Below are 10,197 nucleotides of genomic sequence, written 5' to 3'. Positions count from 1 at the left end.
TCTGTGAGCTCAAGTGACAGGATATTTGACCACACTGTGAACCCCACGGTTGTGAACTGGAAAAACCTTGTTGTGGTTCAGCTCAGCTGTAGCACACCCTTTAATCCCCCCCCCCCCCCAGATCTGCCTGCCTCCACTTCCCAAGTCTTGGGATTAAAGATGTACGCCACCATGTCCGGCTATAATTACACTCATTGTTATAGACTCATTTATTTATTTTATAGACTCATTAATTTTTTTCACATGAACAGCATTTTCAATCACCAATAAGAAATTCTGCCTTTGTTATTCTTTTCATGCCAAATTGTCAAAATCCAAATGTGGCCGGGCGGTGGTGGCGCACGCCTTTAATCCCAGCACTTGGGAAGCAGAGGTAGGTGGATTTCTGAGTTCGAGGTTAGCCTGGTCTACAGAGTGAGTTCCAGGACAGCCAGGGCTACACAGAGAAACTCTGTCTCGAAAACCAAAGGAAAAAAATGTGTGCATTTTTTATTGTCAAGTGTTTATTTATACCTATATTTTTTTAAAAGATTGTTTTATTGTTAATTGTGTGTGTGTGTTGGGGGTATGTGTAAGAGCACATGAGTGCAGGTACCCCCAGTGACCAGAGGAGGGCACCAGATCCCCTGGAGCTGAAGTTACATGTAGTTGTGAACCATTCAGTGTGGGCACTGGGAACTGAACTTGGGTTTTCTACAGGAGCAGTCCACACTCTTATCTACTGAGTCATCTGTCTTAGTCAGGGTCCTCCCCCTGCCCCCATAGTCAGGGTCCTCCCCCCGCCCCCATAGTCAGGGTCCTCCCCCCGCCCCCATAGTCAGGGTCCTCCCCCCGCCCCCATAGTCAGGGTCCTCCCCCCGCCCCCATAGTCAGGGTCCTCCCCCCACCCCCATTTTTCGAGACAGGGTTTCTCTGTGTAACCCTGGCTGTCCTGGAACTCACTCTGTAAACCAGGCTGGCCTCGAACTCAGAAATCCACCTGCCTCTGCCTCCCAAGTGCTGGGATTAAAGGCGTGCGCCACCACTTCCCGGCTTAGTCAGAGTTTCTATTCCTGCAACAAATATCATGATCAATCAAGAAGCAAGTTGGGGAGGAAAGGGTTCATTCAGATTACACTTCCACATTGCTATTCATCACCAAAGGAAGTCAGGACTGGAACTCAAACAGGTCAGGAAGCAGGAGCTGATGCAGAGGCCATGGAGGGATGTTACTGGCTTGCTTCCCCTGGCTTGTTCAGCGTGCTCTCTTATCAAACCCAAGACTACCAGCCCACGATGACACCACTCACAATGGGCCCTCCCACCCTTTATCACTAATTGAGAAAATGCCTTATAGCTGGATCCCATGGAGGCATTTCCTCAACTGAGGCTCCTTTCTCAGTGATGACTCCCGCTTGTGTCAAGTTGACACACAAAACCAGCCAGTACACCATCTCTCCAACTCCCCCAGAGTAGATCTTGAATTTATAGAACATCTCAGTTCAGACCCATTACATCTCATGTGGGACTACTGACCTGCACACAGACAACTTCCAGCTAGAATGAGAGCCTAAGTATGGAACCAGTGCTAAATTACCTGCCTTCCAAACCACAATGGAAAATGGTTTAATGGTGTCAAATTTATCTCCTAGACCTAGGAGACACTAGACAAGAGTGTTCACCATTTGTTTATGATATGGAGTTACTGGGGTATCTAGGTGAAATTATGTGGACTTATCTATTTATCAACATAAATGTAATCCATTAAAAAATTATAGTGTAAGCCAGGTGATTGTGGCACATACCTTTGACTTAGCACTTGGGAGTCAGATTCTGGAGGATTTCTATGAGTTCAAGGCCAGCCTGGTCTGCAGAGTGAATTCCAGGACAGCCAGAGCTACCCAGAAAGACCCTGTCTGAAAAAACAAAAGCATAAAAATTACAGTGTTAAGACAGAGGCACTCTACACAGAGAAACCCTGTCTTGAAAAAAACAAAAACAAACAAACAAAAAGAGGGAGGTACTCTCTTCTGGTAAAATGGGCATACTTAGTGAGCATGAAGTCCTAGATTCAATCCCCAGAGCCAGAAAAAAAAAACCCAACATGGTCACATACACTATAACCCCAGCTCCAGGGAGGAGGAAGAAGGAGGACCAGAAGTTCAAGGTTGTTTCAGCTACACAGTAAGTTCCAGGACAGCCAGGACTACACAGAGAAACCCTGTCTCGAAAAAAAAAAAAAAAAAAAAATATATATATATATATATATATATATATATATATATATATATATGACTCTGTCTCAGAAAAGGCAACAACAACAGCAAACTATATTATATTAGTAAATAAAGGAAAATATGGCAACACCGCTTCATAATTCTAGGTCTCAGAAGCAAGAAGATTGCAAGTCAGTCAGGGACATAGAGCAAGATTCTGTCTTAAACAAATCAACAACAACAATAAGGTCAAAAAAAAAATCCAACCAACCAAACAGATCTGTAGGCTCAGAATTCTGTAGCCACATGGTAAAACACTAGCATACTATGTATGAGGCTCAAGACCCAATCCCAACGCTATCAGAAATAAACAAACAAACAAATGGAAAAGAACAGTTGTACACATGTCACCTTTGTGGGGAAGGCTGTCACAACAGCAAGCACCCAAGCATCAATAGAAAACCCCACAGTAGGAGCTGGAGAGATAGCTCAGTGGTTAAGAGCACTGGCTGATCCTGCAGAAGACCAAGTTCAATACCCAGCATCCACATGACAGCTCATAACCACCTGTAACTCCAGCTCCAGAGGGTCCAATGCCCTCTTCTGGCCTGGAAGAGCATCAAGTATGATTGCAGTACACATACAAATACATGAACAATACATGATCAACGCATTTATTACATAGATGAACCTTAAAAAAAAAGAGAGAGAAAAAGAACCTACAGAAGTTTTCTACCCTAAAGCCACTAACACAACTGTGGGAGCCAGAAGGACACAAAGTCACTGTTACTCTGCAAATAATCTTATTCCAGGCTTTCCGAAGCTATTTCTCACAGGAAGGAGCTTGGAGCTATCTCGCTTATGAATTTGTGTTTGAGGGGTGGAGTGACTAAGGAGCTCCGGCTGTTTCCTGGCGGTGCACACTGAGCCAGCCTGGAAGCCTCAGGCCCCAGCCTGGCTGACCAGGAGCCAGACTCAGCTTCATCCCACGCTTCCTGTCGGGTCCAAGCAGCCTGAATTTCCTGGTGACCCTTCCCTGCACCCAGCTGATTCAAAGGCCTGGCAGGACCCGATGCCAACCTGAAAAATCAGAGGCAGCCAGGTTTATTTCAGATGTCCAAACCAACAGACGAGTACTTGGCTTCTACGTGTGAAAGTTAATAGCAAACATGTGTGTGTGACAAGCAGGGAAAGCCCCCTCAACTTCAATATTTGGGATGACAGTCCATTCTAAGTTAACCAGCCAGTATAATCAAAACAAATAACAAACAAACAACAAACCCAAGAGCTGGGAATGTAAAATGGAGCAGCCATTCTCTATCGCTGCCTTGGCTTTTAAGATGGGTCTCCTGTAGCCCAGGCTGGCCCCAAGCTTGTCATTTTAAGCAAGCACCACTATATCCACTGAAACAGCTCTCCTAGAAAACAGATGAGTGGGGTTGTTTTTTGGTTTTGTTTCTTCTTCTTTTTCTTCTTTTTCTTCTTTTTTCTTCTTCTTCTTCTTCTTCTTCTTCTTCTTCTTCTTCTTCTTCTTCTTCTTCTTCTTCCTCTTCATCTTTCTCTTCCTCTTCTTCCTCTTCTTCCTCTTCTTCCTCTTCCTCCTCCTCTTCCTCCTTCTCTTCCTCCTCTTCATCTTTCTCCTCTTCCTCCTCCTCCTCTCCTCCTTCTTCCTCTTCCTCTTCCTCCTCCACTTCATCTTTCTCCTCTTCCTCCTCTTCCTTTTCTCCTTCTTCCTCCTCCTCCTCCTCCTCTTCCTCCTCCTCTCTCTTCTGGTTTTTTGAGACAAGCTTTCTCCATGAAGCCCTGAGTGTCCTGGAACTCTCTCTGTAGACCAGGCTGGCCTTGAACTCACAGACATCCCCCCTACCTCTGCCTCCCAAGTGCTGGGAGGCATGTGCCACCACCACCCTGCCTGTGAGAGTTTTATCACAGTGACAGAAAGCAACATACATATCACACATGATATTGACAGTAGTCTTATGAATACACAATTCTGTCCCCATTTTATAGGCAAAGAAATGCTCAGATGATATACTAGGCAAAGATGATTAAACTGGCAAGCTGCTGGTCTCCATGGGCACCTGCATTAATGTGCACGCACACGCAGATAATTTAAAATAATAAGTAAAAATAGAAAGGAGAGCTGGAGGTGTGACTTGGTGGTAGAGTGTTTGCCTACTATATACAAGGTCCCAAGCTGACCTTCAGTACAGAAAAAAAAAGTTAGAAGAGAGACAAGGTCTTGAAGAGAAAATGACAGACAGGTGGCTCAGCCAGAGCCAGAGGTCCCACTTAAAGCACTGGAGACAGAACTGGGGGACATTCTTCAACAGCCTCATATTATCAAGGACAACTTTCCCGTGACCTTCACATAGAGGTCTAGGGTCAACTGTAGGTGCTAGATTAATGTGGAGTTGATCTAGCTCCTAGAGAAGAACTTGGCCAGGAAAGAGCTTAATGTTTATTGCGTGACTAAATATACAGCAAGTTGTGGACGTGAACACTTTAAAATGCCAGGCACACAACAGCAGTGAGAAACTGGGGACAATATATTAGGGTGCAGCGCAGACCAGAACAGAATAAGTACCTATGTCGTAGCTAAGGGGACAGCCACTGTTCATCTCTGGCTGTGGGAGAGCGAGCCACTTATTGCTACATCTCATTTTTCCCGAGAAGCCAAAGTCCGGACTCTTTATGAGGAGCTCTTGATTTTTTTCGTGTTGTGAATTAATTTTTTAAAATCCTTTGAATTAAGTGAGGGTCAAATGAAACACACATGCTGGATGAATGCCACTCAAAGGACAAGGCTCAGAACATCAACTCTAAAACTGCAGGATGGCCCAGAGTTTCAGATGTGGAGCAGTGAGTTTTGCTCTTACCTGCTAGGCAGAGCCGTCCACAAGTGAACGAGACCCAGGTTCTCCAGCAGTCAGGAGCCAACTCCATCTAAATGCACCCTTTGGAGAAATCTTATCCAGTGATGCCCAAAGAGCGGGAGTCACTGGCTGGGTTGGTGATGTGACTTACAGAACTCAGGGAAAATGTGTCTCTTTTTGAATCATCAGACCCTGGTGCATCTTTCATGCTGGTGTTAGAGGCATGAAGACTAGACAACCCCTAACAGGAAAAAACATTCCTGCTGGATCTATTTAAGGACAAGCCTTATTGCTGCGTGTGTCAGACTGAAAGAATTGAAGACCAGGCTTAGATAGCACCCTAATATAGAGGTTCAGAAGTTCCTGCCTTTCATCCAGTGGTGGCACATGTCTTTAATCCCAGCACTTGGGAGGAAGAGGCAGGTGGATCTCTGTGAGTTTGAGGCCAGCCTGGTCTACAGAGTGAGTTCCAGGATAGCCAGAGCTACACAGAGAAACCCTGTCTCAAAAAAATAAAAGTTCCCACCTTTCATCCTCCAATCCAACAGTGGAGACCTTTTGTTACATCCTTACCTAGCAGGTTATCTGTCTCCAACTCTGAAGAAATTGGTGCAGAGCTCAGAGTAGCCCAGGTTCAAATCTAACTCCTCCCTTTACTGTGACCTCCAACTGGCTTTGAAATCCCAAGAGCCCTGGCATCAATCACAGCTAGTAGATGCTATTGTGCAATGAGAAGGAGGGGGTTGTCTCAGTTTCTCTGCCCAAGAATCTGTCTCCCTGGTCTAATCATGAGAGGATACCAGAGCAGAACAGTATCCCTGACTCACAGGCTGAGGAGATCTACGAACTCCATGAAACACAGTGACTGCATCCTGGCTCAGATACTAAGGTGAGAAAGGGGGACACTGGGACCTAAGTAGAGTGTGAGGTACAGTTTACACATTGTGGGAAGCCAGCCTGCAGCACTCACCTATAATCCAGCACTTGTAAAGTGGAGGCAGGGAGATCTGGAGTTCAAGGTCACTCTCGGCTACACTGTAAGCTGAGGCCAGCCAGAGGGAGAGGGAGAGAGAAAGTGGGGGGAGGGGGGGGGGAATGGAACTAGAGTCTACTATGTTAAGCAAAATAATCCAGACTCAGAAAGACATTTTTTTTGAGACTGACTCTTTTTTTTTTTTTTTTTTTTTGGTTTTTCGAGACAGGGTTTCTCTGTGTAGTCCTGTCTGTCCTGGAACTCACTCTGTAGACCAGGCTGGTCTCAAACTCAGAAATCCACCTGCCTCTGCCTCCCAAGTGCTGGGATTAAAGGCATGCGCCACCACCATTCAGCTTGAGACTGACTCGTCTTAAAAGTTGTCCTTTGACCTCTGTGTTCACATCACACTGCACACATGCACACGTACACACATCGCTCACAAACATATATCACAAACACGAAAGATTGTGAAGAAAAGTTAAAATGTTCACACACAGGCACACACACTCCATTTTTTGACACTCTATAGGCCGTAGACATCATTTTCTTCCTCACACATGCAAAACCTAGATTTAAAAAAAGGCACGTGTGATGGTTTGAATAAAATGGCCCCCATAATCCCATAAATGGCACTGTTAGGAGATGTGTCCTCATTGGAGGAAATGTGTCACTGTGGGGGCGGGATTTGATGTCTCATATGCTCAAGCTACATCCAGTGTGGCTCACAGTCTCCTTCTGGCTGCCTACAGATTAAGACATAGAATTTTAACTTCCTTCCCTGAACTGGTCGCGCAGCCGTGCTGGTCACTGTGGGAGCCGAGCCCGGGGAGCAAGCTGGTCCCCAGCCAAAAAGGAAAGCAAGTCCTCTGGGAGAAGAAACAAGTCTCCTCGGACTAAGAGAAGCCGGAGTCCCCACTAATCCGTGGTCAAAGTGAAGCAGGAACGTGAGGACCATCCACGGAGAGGACGAGGGCACAGGAGAGCTTGGAACAGTGAGTGAGACCAGCACAGGGGCCATTCCCACCGAGGAGGAGCTCTGATGAGAGGGCTGTCGGTGGACAGGGTCGGGATAGAGACAGCCAGAACCGGCAGGCCCAAGAAGAAGAGAGGGACTTTCATAATGCCAGGTGCCAGGAGCACCACCAGCAGAATGAAAGTGCTGGCGGTTGGGCTCAGGATGTGATCCCTCACCCTGCTGGAAACAGAAGCAAAGAAGTGCCCGTTAAAGAAAAACCAAGCTTTGAACTTTCTGGGGCACTTCTTGAGGACTCTAATACCTTCCGGGGTGTGGTTATTAAATACAGTGAGCCCCCAAAAGCCCAGATCCCCCAAAACGGTGGCATCTCTACTCCTTTAAAAATGATGAGGTACTTCCTGTCATGTACATCCATCGGCAGAGTGCGCATCTTCTCTGTGCATCAAAGTGCATCGCAGACTTTCCCATCAACCATCCCTCTTGCTCAAAGCAACATGCAGTCTTCCAGTACCGGCTTGTGGAGTACACCCGTGCTGATGACACAGGTGGTCGGAGGAACTCTATCATTGACCTCGGCTCAGGCAACGGAACATTCTTGAATGACAAGCGTATTTAGCCACAGAGATACTATGAACTGAAAGAAAAAGACGTACTTAAATTTGGGCTTAGTAGCAGAGAATATGTCTTGCTTCATAAGCTTTCGGACGCCTCTGAACTTGACAGGAAGGAAGATGAAGAGGAGGAGGAAATGGTGTCTGACAGCTAGCAGCTGAGAAGCAGCCTCCACTGTTAGAAACCGTCCCTACAGGGAGGCGGTGGGGGTGACTCTAACACCTCTTCTTGCCTTAAGTCTTCGGTCTGTTGCTGTCCAGCTTATGTTGCAGTATGAGAACTGTCACTTCATATTTTCTTGAGCTTGGCACAGTAGCCACCTGCCTGTGTTCGATTGTTTTCCAAACAATCTCACCAATTACAGCATGTGGAGTTTGGTCAAAGTGTGTGGCTGTGGTGGGTGCCTTCAGAACTGCTGCATAGGAAACAGCCCTTGGAAAGGGGATGGTGCCTTCTTCTCTTTGTACAGTTTCTTACTTATATAGTTGTTGGGCTTTCTGGGCCAGGAGTTTTGCTTTGGGGACAAACCCTAGAGTAGAGAATCTTAGTCAGCTTTGGTTGTCACCAGAAAAACCTCCAGCACATACCAAAGCTTTGACCCGGTTCAGCTCCTGAGTCATAGAAGTTGATTTTGTACTTTGTTTTGGGGGGTGACAGTTTACCACGTGACCTCATTATTGGCTGTCTGTGCTAAATAGACACTCTGCAACGCCTGTGTAGACATGACTGTGTAGGGAAATCATGGCTTCTACCAACAGGTGCTGGTGTCATATCATGCATGGGGTATAGATCTGCATCCTATGAGGGTTCCTGATTTCCCCATGAAACAGACATAACAGTTTGATCATCTGGTCTTTTTTTTTTTAGCTTTGCATTTTTATTCAAATGTTACCTCTCTTCTCCCTTTGAGAAACACACTACACTGACTTTGTAGGAGGGGCCTCGCTGTGGCCGAGGGATGTGCGCATGTGTCTAAAGGAGGTTGTGGAGCCTCCAGATTTCTGCTTCATCTTTAACCATGCGTTCGTATTTACCTTCCAAGGGTGGACAGTAAGGGACAGCCTAGTGTCTGAACTTCCCACCTGGGGTCTGTGTGAGTAGAAAGATAATCCTTACATACGGTCTGTGTGTACTTCAGAGCTGTGTGCTGATTTTCATATGACAGTGTTTTGTGATATAAAAAATACCACATGATAGGCAAAGGCCTGTCTGCATTTGGAGAGCAGGTTTTCATTTATATGTATGTTTGAGGTTTAAAAAAATCAAATTTGCCGGGCAGTGGTGGCACACGCCTTTAATCCCAGCACTTGGGAAGCAGAGGTAGGTGGATTTCTGAGTTCGAGGTTAGCCTGGTCTACAGAGTGAGTTCCAGGACAGCCAGGACTACACAGAGAAGCCCTGTCTCGAAAAACCAAAAATAAATAAATAAATAAATAAATAAAATAAAATTTGTGGGCTGGAGAGATGGCTCAGTGGTTAGGAGCACTGACTGCTCTTCCAGAGGTCCTGAGTTCAAATTCCAGCAACCACATGGTGGCTCACAACCATCTGTAATGAGATCTGATGCCCTCTTATGGAGTGTCTGAAGACAGTGTACTTACGTATAATAAATAGATTAAAAACTTTGGGCCAGAGTGAGCAGGGCCAGAGAGAGGGAAGAGGGAAGGGGAAAAATAAAGAAAATAAAAGATAAATAAACAAATAAAATTTGTAAATATAGCCTCATTTTAGAGGGTATTACTTTTCTCACATTAAAAAAAAAAAAAAAGCCTGTCTGGAAAAAAAAAAAAAAAGGCTCCTTCAGTACCATGTCTGCCTGCACACTACCATGCTTCCCACCACGTTGATAATGAATCTCTGAAACTGTAAGCCAGCTCCAATTAAATGATTTCCTTTTTAAGAGTTGCCTTGTCTGGGGCTAGAGAAATACCTTAGAGGTTAAAAGCAGTGGCTGCTTTCCAACAGTCATCTGTCTTTAATATCTCTCAATATTAATGGACTCAACTCATCTATAAAAAGATATAAACTAACAGACTGGATACGAAAATAAGACACACCTCAATAACAAAAACAGACACTATCTCAGAGTAAAAGGATAGAAAAAGGTCTTCCAAGCAAATGGTCCCAGGAAACAAGCTGGAGTTGCCATCCTAATATCCAATAAAATAGACTTTCAACCAAAAGTTATCAAGCGTAATGAGGAAGGACACTTCCTCATATTCATCAAAGGGAAAATCTACCAAGAGAAAGTCTCAATTCTGAACATCTATGCCCCAAATGCAAGGGCACCCACATTCATAAAAGTAACTTTACTAAAGCTCAAAACACACATTGATCCCCACACAATAGTGGGAGACTTCAACACCCGACTCTTACCAACAGACAAGTCATTGAAACAGAAACTAAACAGAGACACAGTAAAACTAATAGAGGTTATGAACCAAATGGATTTAACAGATATCTACAGAACATTTCACCCTAAAACAAAAGAATATACCTTCTTCTCAGTAACCCATGGTACCTTCTCCAAAATCAACCATATAACCTTCAACTGATACAAGA

The 10,197-nt window shown here is 45.1% G+C and overlaps 1 pseudogene; it reads left to right on the top strand.

Annotated features, from left to right (window-relative positions):
* Positions 1–6,816: 6,816 nt before the first annotated feature.
* LOC117709887 (smad nuclear-interacting protein 1 pseudogene) lies at positions 6,817–8,837 on the top strand (annotated as a pseudogene).
* Positions 8,838–10,197: the final 1,360 nt, after the last annotated feature.

This window comes from Arvicanthis niloticus, chromosome 6 (assembly GCF_011762505.2).
Source record: "Arvicanthis niloticus isolate mArvNil1 chromosome 6, mArvNil1.pat.X, whole genome shotgun sequence".
Classification (NCBI taxonomy): domain Eukaryota; kingdom Metazoa; phylum Chordata; class Mammalia; order Rodentia; family Muridae; genus Arvicanthis; species Arvicanthis niloticus.
The sequence above is the reverse complement of the archived record's forward strand: the minus strand, read 5'-3'. Positions and strand labels throughout refer to the sequence as shown.